General features: G+C 37.5%; 1 long non-coding RNA gene across 1 annotated transcript; it reads right to left on the bottom strand.

Annotated features, from left to right (window-relative positions):
* Nucleotides 1-4,325: 4,325 nt before the first annotated feature.
* On the bottom strand, nucleotides 4,326-12,095 carry LOC137217124 (uncharacterized). Its single transcript, XR_010940011.1, has 3 exons — nucleotides 12,080-12,095; nucleotides 8,613-8,698; nucleotides 4,326-4,374 (listed from the first exon to the last, which is right to left on the bottom strand). It is a non-coding gene; the product is annotated as an uncharacterized lncRNA (long non-coding RNA).
* Between the last annotated feature and the right edge of the window lie 1,321 nt (nucleotides 12,096-13,416).

Genomic DNA, 13,416 nt, shown 5'->3' with positions numbered 1-13,416 from the left:
TCCTTGGTTAGGTTTCTCAGGAAGCATGTCCATTGTATACTTGTCACCAAAAGCCAGACCATAAAAGCCAAGTCTGGCTATTGTGTTTCTTTACTGAGATATAAAACCTTCAGATTCTTACGGATCTCACAACAGCTCTTCTGCCTTCAACAGAAAGTAGCGAAGAATGGTGGAAACAGCGTTAAACTCAGATTGAGAAGTCAGTCCCACTTCTGACTGGTTGAATGACCTTAAATCCATTTTCTTTCTCCGTGGCTAGGCTTCCTCATCTGTAAAATAAGGGGGTTGTACTAGTAATTTTAAAGGTCTCTTTGAGCTCTAACACTTTTGGCTTGGAGAAGAGTAATTCCCAGCATCAGTGGTACTTCAGCAGTTTTCCTACAGCCTGGACTGTTCTTTACTCTGTAGCAAAAATAACTTAAAAAGGGAGAAGGACACTTATAACCTCTCCTTTCCTTTCCCGAAATCATCAGTTCAACATTTTGACAAGTCAGCATTTATTAAGAAATTTAAAAATTATACAGATATTCAAGTGTTGGTACTATACAAAAAGATATTAGCAAGTGTTCACCTTTATCATGATTTTTTAAAACTGACTACTTATTTTACAGGAGTATTGATTCGGGTTGTTTGACAAATATGGGAATGACCCATCCTGTAGGACCAGATATCATGAATTATTTCTTGAAAATGGATTCTAATTGTGCTTTTATAAGTTTATTGTTCTTCTGTAAACTGGATTTATATAATAATCCTTATTGAAAAGTGCACTGAGAAATGAGCCCTGACTTTATTTTTTTTTACATTATTATTAACTAAATACTTTATTCAGGTTTCCTCAGGGTTTTTTTAAATTGAAGTATAGTTGATTTACTATATTGTGTTAGTTTCAGGTATACAGCAAAGTGATTCAGATATATATTCTTTTTTGGATTCTTTTGCATTATAAGTTATTACAAGATATTGAATATAGTTTCCTGTGCTATATAGTAAGTCCTTGTTGCCTATTTTACATATAGTAGTTTGTATCTGCTAATCCAATACTCCTAATTTATCTCCCCCACCCAAGCACTAACTTTAAATAGTTGAAAGACTGTCACATAAATAAGGTTTACAGTAACTCTTGTAGGAGCGCCAGAGGATAAAAGTAGGAACAGGAGTGGAAGTGTGAAGAGTCTGGACATTGCCTTACAGACTTATGGTGGCCAGTAAGGATCAGGTATCTCTGGCATAAGTGTCAGTGAGTTTAAATAGTTAACCAATGCATCATACCCTAAATGCTTTCTGCTAATTTTATGTCACCACTCTCAGATCAAAAGATGTAGACTGAGACTCAATTATTTCATAACTAAGAAGTACCTAATCTGATCCTAATTAGTCATCTCTAAACGAAGACTTCACCCTGGCCTTTTAGCCTTGCAAGACAAGTTAAGTCACACAGAAAAGATATTTACATGGACATCTTGATGACCATACAAAAGAAATGATGTCATTAATAATATAGATCCTTTTTTTTTTTCACCAGGCAGTTTTCAAGACTAGGAAGTGTTGGGACTTCCCTGGTGGCGCAGTGGTTAAGAATCTGCCTGCCAGTGCAGCGGACATGGGTTCGATCCCTGGTCGGGGAAGATCCCACATGCCACGGAACAACTAAGACTGCGTGCCACAACTACTGAGCCTGCACTCTAGAGCCCCCGAGCCACAACTACTGAGCCCACATGCCACAACTACTGAAACCCCTCACCTAGAGCCCATGCTCCACAACAAGAGAAGCCACCGCAATGAGAAGACTGCATGCTGCAATGAAGAGTAGCCCTGACTCACCACAACTAGAGAAAGCCTGCACGCAGCAACGAAGACCCAATGCAGCCAAAAATAAATAACTAAAATAAATAAATTTATTTTAAAAAAAAGAATAGGAAGTGTTCTATTTGTTTACACGTATTAAAGTTTAAGGGAAGATCCTGGTGTAGGAAAAGACATTTTTTTCTGAGCCTTTTCAAAGAAAAACTAGCAAATCTTTTCTAGAGTAGTTCTTTTATTTTTTAAAACAGCCTCTTAACTAAAAAGAAACTAAAGGAGCACATTTACTGAATGCCTACTCTGTAAAAAAATGCTGTAGTATGAGCTTCTCATTTTATCCTCTTAACAATCCTCGAATATTAATAGATTTCTATTTTATTGGTGAAGAAACTCCTGGTTACAGCAAGCACTAATTTGCCTAAGGTTACATAGCTGGTAATTGGTACATGAATCCAATGTTTCTGATGTTATTTGCTTTGCTCTTGCCATTACTTATTTGAGTTTTCCTGAGACTGTATTCAATTGTGTCATAAAGTATTTTCCCAGGTGGTCTTCCATATTAACACTAAGGTGTTTTGATTTTTCACTTCCCAGGTTTTTGGTCCTTTGGATAGATATCAATCTTTAGCAGGGCCCATAGCAGCGAGCGCAAGATTCCATTAAGGAGCTTTTGCTACCCAGGAAACCTGTAGAAAGCAACCAGGAAATCTGGGTTCTGACTCTTGACGATTGATACTTACAAAGCTACTGCTGAGTTCAAATGAAACCAAGAAGGCAGTGTTACTTAGTCCTCTGGAAAACAGGTACAAGTAACATATGTACGGACAAGGGTGTTCAGCGCAATGCTGTTTATGATGGCAAAATTTGAAAACAACTTGCATTATGGTACATCAATATGAGAACAAACTCAGTCATTCAAATTGATAAAATAGACCCATATTTATTGACATGGTCATATACTCACAATACAAAAAAAATTTATTTTTTTTAGCAAGGTATATTCTTTTTTCTTAATTAATTAATTAATTTATTTATTTTTGGCTGCATTGGGTCTTAGTTGCTGCGCACTAGTTGCAGCGAGTGGGGGTTACTCTTCATTGTAGTGCGCGGGCTTCTCATTGCAGTGGCTTCTCTTGTTGCAGAACACGGGCTCTAGGTGTGCAGACTTCAGTAGTTGTGGCACGTGGGCTTAGTAGTTGTGGCTCGTGGGCTCTAGAGCACAGGCTCAGTAGTTGTGGCGCACAAGCTTAGTTGCTCCATGGCATGTGGGATCTTCCTGAACCAGGGCTCAAACCCGTGTCCCCTGCATTGGCAGGTGGATTCTTAACCACTGCGCCACCAGGGAAGCCCCATAAAATTTTGTATAATGGAAAATCCTAACATATTATCCAATAAAATGCAGCGTTATATTTAAAAAGATAATATATCCCAAATAGGTTTTTATTTCAGAAATGCAAGAGTGGTTTAACATTTTCAAATCAATGGATGTAATTTGCTGTAACAGAATCAAGGAGAAATTCATATTTTATCTCTCTAGACGTTTGATAAAATCCATTCAAGATTAAAAAATAAAACATAGAAAACTAGGAAGAGAGGAGAAATTGTTTAGTCTGATAAGGAGTATATATCAAAAGCCTACAGGAAACATGTTTAACAATAAAATATTGAAAAGCTCTCTCCCAGTACACACCAAGATTGGGGATGAGATACGGATGTGCATTTATCATTGTACCAGAGGTCTTAGCCAATGCAACAAGATAGGGAAAAAATGGTGTAAGTATTGGAAAGAAAGAAAGCTGTCATTATTCACAGATGAAATTGTGTATGTAGAAAATCCAAGACTCTATTAACAAGCTATTGCAATTAATAAGTGAATTATTAAGGCCATTGACTACAAGATCAAATATATAACTGTATTTATATGCCAGAAACAATCATAGAAAATGAACATTTAAAATATAGCATTTAAAATACCATAAAAATAGCAAATATCTAGGAGAAATCAAATGAAATCTATGTCAGATCAATGCACAGTAAACTACAAAGATTCACTGAAAGATATTAAAAAGACCTAAATAAATGGAGGTATATACCAGGCACATAGTTTCGAAGACTCACTATTGTAAAGATATCCATTTTTCCAAATTGATCTATAAATTCTGTAGCAGGCTCAATTAAAACTGCAACGGGTGTTTTGTGGGAATTGAAATGCTTATTCTAAAGTTTTTATGGAAATGGAAAGGACCAAGAATAATCAAGACAAAGAGAATAAAGATGGAGGACACGGACTGCCAGATAATAAGACATTATAAAGTTACAAGCGTTAAGAAACATGATGTTGGCACAAAATTACATAAATAGAGCAATGGAGCAGAATAGAGTTTGGAAACCCATTTGCACATATATGGTTACTCCATGTATGACAAAAGCGGTACTGCAGTGGATCAGAAAAAGATGACCTTCTCAATAAATGGTGCTAGATTCATAGCCTATTTGGTTAGATATAGAAAAAAAGGAAATCTCACCTCCATATATCGCCATATACAAATCAATTCCAGATGGACTGCCAATCTAAATGAGAAAGATAAAACAATAAAGTTTCTAGCAAAAACAGGACAATATCTTACTGACTTTGGGCAAAGATTTCTTAAACAGGACACAAAAAGACTATTAACAAAAGATGATGCTGTAAAATTGGACACTAAATTAAGAACTTGTGTTAATCGAAAGCATCATTAAGAGAATGAAAAAACAAGCTACAGGTTGGGAGATGTTTTATAATTCATATAACCAACAAAGTTGGTGTAACCAGAATATCTAAAGAATTCTACATATCAACAATGGCAGACAACCCAATAAACAAAAGGGTAAAATACTTGACCAGACTTCACAAAAAAGGATGTCCAATGAATTTATGAAAAGCTACTCAGCATCATCAATCATCAGAGAATTGCAAACTGAAAACAGGTTGAGACACAAATAGGCATCCATTTGCAGAGCTAAAATGGAAAAGACAGATAATAACAAGTTTTGGTAAGGATGTAAAGCAACTAGGATGCCCATGAATTGCTGGTGGGAGTGTAAACTTACACAACTTTGGAAAACGGCTAACGTAGCCTATGACCCAGCAATTGCACTTTTAATTATGTTTAGAGAAATGTGAACATAAAAGGCACCAAAGATATGTACAAGAATACTCTGAAGTAGCACTATTCATAGTAGCCAAGAATTGGAAACATTCCAAATGTTCAAGTATGGAATGAATAAATAACGTTGTACACTCACACAATGGACTTCTGTACAATAATAAGGGTGAGTGATTATTGCCACATGCAACGACTTGGATGAATCTTATAATAAAACATGAAGGAAGCTAGATACAAAAACAAGTGCATAGTCTATAATTCCATTTACAAAGAGTTCAGAAACATAAAAGTAGTGAACGGTGGAAGAGGTCAGGGTAGTGTTTTACCTTTGGCAGGGGTAGTGTGGCTGGGAGGAGGCACAAAGCACCGGAAAACCAGTAATATTTTGTTTCTTTACCTGGTGATGATTACATGGGGCATGTTCACTTTGTGAAAAATCAGGCAACTATATACTTACAATTTGTACATTTGTCTGTAAGTATGTTGCTCTTCAAAATAATATATATATATAATAGATAAGGAAAAACACTCGTTAAAAGAATTTATCAGGTGATCCTTTATTTGCTTTTTTAAAAAATACGTTATCTCCATAGAAAAAGTTTCAAATTATTTATGTACCAAAATGTTACATTTTGGTGGATGGGATTATTGATGATTTTGATTTTCTGCTTTGCACTTTTATTTATCGGGGGTAGGAGTAATGTAGAAAGAAACACAGGGCCATTGGAAAAGTATGGTCCAGTCCCTGAGTTTCTATACTATGTCTAGACTATGTCTTGAAGTTGAACAGATTTGAATCAGGCTGACAAGACAGGCAAATGCTAGAGAAATATCTCAGGTTCTCCTCAGTTACAATCATGACACCAGTCAGCAGAAGCTTTTAGTTTTCATGGTCTGTGCAAGAGGCCATTGTCAAAGTCTCAGTGAAGCTCTCTCTCTGCTGGTAAAAACTTCTCTTTCTTGAAGCACTGAGGTAGTGGCTGAGTTAATATTGACGCTGAAACTTAAAGGAGATTTAGGGAGGCTGACAAGAACAGAACATTTTTCACATTATTTTCATGGCTCTTAAGGGATCTTAGACTTGGTATCTAAGGGAGGGGTTGAAAGATATAGGAGATATTTATAACAGAACTTCTGACTGCTAAATCTCTATGTGCATTGAAATAAATTTCCCTCTTCATTTTCTCTTCAAAGGCATAGATGCTTACTTTGTAGCTGGACCTTAGATATTAAATTTGTTGTGATTTAAGGGAGAGGTACATAAGCTTGGTCTTCGATGTTTTCAATTCAATTGGTAAATTTTTCTTAGTCATCCAGGAAAGGTCAAAGTTTTGGCCTCATAGTTAAATGTTTTGTCACAAGCCAATTCAATCACACATGAACCAAACAGGTCTAACATGATTTTACTGGCCAAAATCCAGCCAGCCTCTGCTGCACTGTCTCTTACTTCACAAACTTTGAATAATCCTTGTAGTGTTTCCAGAGTGGCCGAGACTCTCTAGTTTCGGGTGCATGTGTGCATAAGAAGTGCAGGTCCTTTGGGCAGCTTTGGTGGTTCCGCTGTTGTTCTAGCCTATTCTTTAATAATCATACATGGATTAAAAGTTCAGGAAATCATTTCCTTGTTAAAAATAAGAAAGCTAAAATTCCATTTAAGCAGGAAGATTATTAGAGAAATTGTTCAAGGAAGTTTCTATGGGTTAGCTCACAAAAATAGGTATAGTACTTTTTTTTTTTTTTTTTTTTTGTATTTCCAAAATCAAAACATCAAGGTGGAAAAAGAACTAGTCAAACAACTTTCTTTTTTTTTTCTTGGCTGTGGCATGTGGGATCTTAGTTCCCCAAGCAGGGATCAAACCCGTGCCCCCTGCAGTGGAAGCGCAGAGTCTTAGCCACTGTACCACCAGGGAAGCCCCCAAACAACTTTCCAAGAGTCTTTTTATGTTGCTTACCTAAAAGGAGTTACCTTTTTGGGGTGCTTTCCTTGTTTTGTCCTAATAGGCACTTTATTTCAATCTATTATTGAATCGTCACAACGATCCAGTGAAAAAAGTGCTATATTGTTGTCCACATTTTACAAATGAGGAAACTGAGACATAGGATGCTTAAGAAACTTGTCCAAGGTCATTCAGATAGGAAGTGGCAGAGCTGGGATTCCCATAAAGATTCATACTGTTGCACAGACTAAATTCTTAACTATTCCAATACATTTCCCAAATATATGTGCTATCTATTAGTGCAAATATAACTTTCTTGATTCTTTTTTGAAACAATCCAGTAGGGAAGAGGTTAATATTTTATGTCCTTCTAGATATACCCTACCCTCTTGACCACATCTCCCCAACTCAAGCATTTTCCTCTCTATAGCCATTTCTTTTTTCTTTACCTTAATCTCAAGCTCTGAGTGGAAATCAGAAGTAGCACCTCACTACAAAGAAGTTAAGGACATTGTAGTGAGAGCAGCGGTTCTCAACTGGGAGAGATTTTGTCTACTACCTTCCACGCTCAGGTACTTTTTTTTTTTTTTTTTCCGCGGTACGCGGGCCTCTCACTGTTGTGGCCTCTCCCGTTGCGGAGCACAGGCTCCGGACGCACAGGCTCAGCGGCCATGGCTCACGGGCCCAGTCGCTCCGCAGCATGTGGGATCTTCCCGGACCGGGGCACGAACCCGTGCCCCCTTCATCGGCAGGCGGACTCTCAACCACTGCGCCACCAGGGAAGCCCAACCCTCAGGCACTTTTGAAAGTGTCTGGAGACATTTTTGATGATCGCAACTTGGAGCAGGGGGAGTGTTGCTTCTGGCACCTACTGGGTAGGAGTCAGGGATGTGGCTGAACATACTATGAGCACAGGAATCCCTCCCAACAAAAGAGAACCATCTGGCCCCAAATGTCAATAGTGTTGAGGTTGAGAAACCCTGACTTGGAGGAATAATCATAAATTGCCTTACAAGGCTTGTTAGTATGAGCGTATCTAGGACAATACCAGTTCTGTAACTAGGCGCTATCTTGTAAATTCCAACAGCTTTAACGTACTCAGGATGGCTCCTGTGGACAAAAGAATCGTCTCAGAGATTGTTTCCCAAACATTTATAGGATTCTCATACAAGTGGTTAATAATTTATTCAAAGAAACAAGAAACAAACACTTGAAATGCAAGCCGTTCCTTTTAAGGGAAGAGGAGGGAGAGAGATGCTCTGAAAGAAGTTGATTCATACATTAGATTAGTTCTGACCTCATATTTAGTAACTTGTACCTTGACCTACAGATTAAATTCTGTGTGGCATTTGTAGACGTCTGCAAGACTTACAATGAAGGTATCTGAGGATAAATATTCTCTCCCAATATTGTGAAATAAGAAAGTGCACATCTACAGATAAACTAATAGACAACATTAAAATTGGAGCCAAAGTCATTCTTACAGCAGCTTCAATGTCATATACTTTATATAGGTGTGTTGTGTTATTGGGTGGCTGTATTTAGCCTTCTAATGGGCTCTGCAATCACTTATTGATTCATTTTCAGAATATTCCTGGGGTAGTACTAGTTTACGGTAGAAGGGTTTTGGATGGAAATAGAATCAAACATAGTAAAAGTAATGTAAAAAGTAGCAAAAAGGTGAAAATTATGGATCATAGGAAGTGATATTTCTGTTTCAACTTACCTTTGACAATGTCACATGGGGAAGTGGAAAGAGTTCCAGCTGTGGTGTCAGATAGACCTGGGCCTCATATGTGGTTCTGCCATTTCCTAGTGGTTGGAATAGAGTTACTTAGACTCTCTAAGCCTCAGTTTTCTTATCGGTAAAACAGCACAGTGAGAACTTCACCTAAGAGCTTTGTGAAGATTAAATGAGATTATTCATGTAAGGTGAGAAGCACACACTCCCTGCCACATGGTACCCCTCATGAAATGTTAGGCTTCTCTTCTATAACGTTCACAGGAATTGACTGAAGTTAATTAAAATCAATACACAAAACATTAGGGAATTACACTTTATATTTATTTAGTGGCTTGTTTCGTCATCTGAAATCACATTAGCTGCCAGTAAAATTTTCACATGGACATTTGTCCTGTAATTTTTATTACATTCTGATGAGATTTAGGATGTAAGTGGAATTCACAGAGAAATGTAACTAAGAGATAGATAACAAAACCACCACTAATTTGACTTCAAGGTCATATTAAAAAGTGATTTTTCCAGGAACTTTCCTGGTGGCACAGTGGTTAAGAATCCGCCTGCCAATGCAGGAGACACAGGTTTGAACCCTGGTCCAGGAGTATCCCACATGCTGCAGAGCAACTAAGCCCGTGCACCACAACTACTGAGCCTGCGCTCTAGAGCCCGTGTGCCACAACTACTAAAGCCCGCGATCCTAGAGCCCGTGCTCCGCAACAAGAGAAGCCACCGCAATGAGAAGCCCGTGCATCACAACGAAGAGTGGCCCCCGCTTGCTGCGACAAAGATCCAACACAGCCAAAAATAATAAATAAATAAATAAATTTAAAAACAAAAGACAAAAAATAAAATACATCCTCCTAAAACTTAAAAAAAAAAAAAAGTGATTCTCCGTAAAGGTCCATAGAGAGTCTTTCTGATTATAGGTAGGAAATTGCAGTAAATGTGGGATGCAAATAAATAGGTAAGACCCTTGCATACCTGGGACTGGGTCAGGGTTCCCAAACCATACTGAAAGTATTGGCCCATAATTGTCATGTGCCAAGAATTGCCAAGGTTCTCTGATAGACTTCCGGAGGTAATGTGAATTGGTACAATTTTGGATGGTAATTTAGAAATATGTCTTAAACCTTAAAGTAATTTCTGATTTCAAATCACACTATCCTGAGGAAATAATCCTTAAGAGTTTATAGGCAAATATGATTATCTAAACATTATCTATAGCAATGAAAACTTAAAAAATTATAAATCACCAAGAATAGGTCAAATAAATTGTCATACCCATGAGAAAGGGATGCTATGAAGCCATTTTTTTAAATGTTGACCCAAGAAGATGCTCAAAATATAACACTAGGTGCAAAAAAAAGGGGTGTAAAACATTTTTTTACAAAATGAAACTGATTTATTTTGTTTATATAAATATACATATATACTTATAAATACATTTTTTAAAATATTTATTTATTTGGCTGTACCGGGTCTTAGTTGTGGCACGCAGGATCTTCATTGCCGCATGCAGGATCTTTAGTTGCGGCATGCAGGATCTAGTTCCCTGACCAGGGATCGAACCTGGGCCCCCTGCATTGGGAGCTGCAGAGTCTTAACTGCTGGACCACCAGGGAAGTCCCTATAAATATTTACATAGATACAAAGTATATGTCTGAACAACAGTGGTTGTATCTGGGTGGAGGTATTATGGATGATTTTTGGTTTTTTTATACTTTTCTTATTTTGTGATTTTTTACAACAAAAATATTGCTTTTATACTCAATAGGTAAAATAAATACTATATGCTATATAATTTTGGAGTACTTAAAAAAGGTGCAGTTCTACCTCAGCCCTGAGGGGTGGGACAGCTGGTCTGTCAGGAAAGTAGAGGGCCAAAGGAATGAGCTGTCCAGCTTTGGAGAAAAATCTAGACCAACAGCCTCTTTAAGGGCCTAATTAACATGTAAGCTGTGCCGAGCTAATTTAAATAACAAGCCTGTGTACCTGCAATTTGCCTAACCTGTGGATAGTTTATACCTTGAAATTACCATGCTCTGTCAGTAGTTTTTTCGCTCCAACTGGCTGACTGAGCATGTGTGAGAAGTGGACATGGGGCAGAGGAGGGAGGCAAGGAAGAAGGAAAGAGGAAAGCCTGTGGGCCATAGGGGCATGGAGTTCAGAAAAGACCCACCCTCCCTTCTGCTATCCAGGCATTACCTCCGATGATGTCAGCAGAAAGCCAGCAGGGAACTGCATCTTTTAGGTTAGCAGTCATATTTCTTAATACTCCCAGTTACTGCAAAGTTGGAGGAAGTAAACACTGTCAAAGTTGCTAGATTCCATTTCCTTCATTTTTTGTTTTAAATTTTACACCAGCTTTAAGGACAGGAAGCAGAATAGAGGTTTAGACTAGAATTCAAAGAGATACCCAGGCTTAGAGCTACATATACCACTCTCCCCTCCCTGGGACATTAGAAAGCAGACAACCATCTGAATTGAACTCTTTCTTTAACCTTTTTTCTGTTGTTATTTGCATGAACAGTCATACTGGGGCAAGAATGTTAAGATAAGGGAGTAATTTGCAGGATTACTCCAACAATGGGCTTAGGGTACCTAGGCATAGTTCATAATACCTATTGATATGTTCCTCCATTACATTGAATCTATTGTCACTTCCATTTCTCTGTCCCCTTTCATTTATTTTTCTTTTGCCTCTGCAGAAAGGATGAGAAGATAGATTTTAAAAATAAATTCAGAAAGTATAGTTTTTCTCTGATTATAAAAAATATATGTGATAATTGGCAATATAAATTATTATCTCATCACCTGGAGAATCCCCTCCCTAATATTTTAGCATAATTTCTTCCAGACTTTTTCCAGTCTATTTGAGTACATGTTTACATTTTTGTATGTAATTATTCTACAACAGAAATTTTCTTGGTTGAATTATATAAAATTAACTGAAACATTCACAAAATATTTAGTTATTTGGTGCGTTACTAGTTTTTCTCGATTATGCTAAATTTTTGTTCGTATCTTTGTTTCCTTAGACTACATTCCTAGCATTAAGAAGTACCAGGTCAAAGGGTATGAACATTTTTCAAATTTTTGATACATGTTGCCAACTGCCCTCCGAAAATTTATACCAATTTATAGTCTTATCAACTGTGCAAATAGACTTAAATCTAGATTTTCAAGCCACAAGAAATTACACAACTATTATAATAAATTTGATTCTGACGACAGCCAAAAAACTAAAAATGAATACTACTTTGGTCATTCCTTAGCCTCATTTCATGGACTGGGACTGTTGTTTTGCCCTTATCTACTTTGAGATATTCTTAGATAGAATGAGGATGTAGGATGAAGCCTGGATACAAAAGAAAATGTGAAATATTTCTAGAGGCACTTTGTGAAATGTTCAAGTGATTCTATTATTGATAACTCCAAAGGCTCCCTCTTACCTGCAAGGTGGAATCCAGATTCAGGCATCTCTGTTCTCAGGCTCAACAAGCAAAACATATTTATTGAGCCTGCTATGCTCCAAGCCTTCTTCAAGGCACCAGGGATCCAGCGCTGAACAAGACGAGGTCCCCTCTTCATGAACCTTGCAGTCTGGTAATCCCACTGCATTGAGCCACACAAAATTGTTTGCTTTAGTCAGACCTGTATTATGCTGCTTTATGCTCATTCCTGCCTGATTAGTTAATCTTGTCCCATAAACCCTAAGCCTTATCAGTCAAGGCTTATCCTAAGTCTCCTGTGACACTCTCTCCAGCTAGTCCAATCAACCAAGCACTTAAGTCTGTACTCACAATTTAGCACTTGATGAGTCATTTTCTTGTTCAACTCTCTAACACCCTCCTGAGAAGGACTGCAAGCTCCTTACCCACAGCTTCCCCAAAGCACCTAGTGCAGTATATGCGCCAAGTGGCCCTTTCTTTACCAGAATGTTGCTTTAATATAGTAGGATGACACACTGAATAAGGCTTCTCTGTCTTGGACCAACTCTGTCCAAGAAGATTTCATTACTTAGGTCCCAAAGGTCAGTTTAGTTGCAAGGATAAGTCAGAGTCCCTAAAGTGAGGGTTAGAGTGGGGCTCCAGCAAAGAGCACAGGTCTGGGAAGCAGGGAACCAGAGTTCATTCCTGGCTCTGCCACTCACATAGGTGTCCTTTGAAAACACAGTATCTTGGGAGAATCCTATGCTCCTTTGTGTTTTCGATTCTTTTGTAAAATGGGATCAATGATACATTTGCTACCTATTTCATAGTGTTATTGGGAGGATCATACGAGAAGTTATATGTAAAAAGTTATATGTGCGAAGTGTTATAGTTTTCCTCTTTTTTAAATTTATTTTTTGAGATATAATTGACATATAACATTATGTTAGTTTCAGATGTGCAACATAATGATCCAATATTTGTATATATTGCAAAATGATCACCACAATAAGTCTATCTAACATCTGTCACCTGGCATAGTTACCAACTTTTTCTTGTGGTGAATACTTTTAAGATCTACTCTCTTAACCACCTTCAAATATGCAATACAGTATTATTAACTATAGTCACCATGTTGTACATTACATCCCCATAACTTACTCATTTTATGGCTGGACATTTATAACTTTTGACCACCCATTTTGCCCAGCATCCTCAACCCCTGCCTCTGGCAACCACCAATTTGTTCTCTGTATCCATGAGCTTATTTTATTTGTTTGTTTTTGTTTTAGATTCCCCGTATAAGTGATATTATGTGGTATTTGTCTTTCTCTGCTTGACTTATTTCACTTAGCATA

The sequence above is a fragment of the Pseudorca crassidens genome, chromosome X (assembly GCF_039906515.1).
Source record: "Pseudorca crassidens isolate mPseCra1 chromosome X, mPseCra1.hap1, whole genome shotgun sequence".
NCBI classification, from domain to species: Eukaryota; Metazoa; Chordata; class Mammalia; order Artiodactyla; family Delphinidae; genus Pseudorca; species Pseudorca crassidens.
The sequence above is the reverse complement of the archived record's forward strand: the minus strand, read 5'-3'. Positions and strand labels throughout refer to the sequence as shown.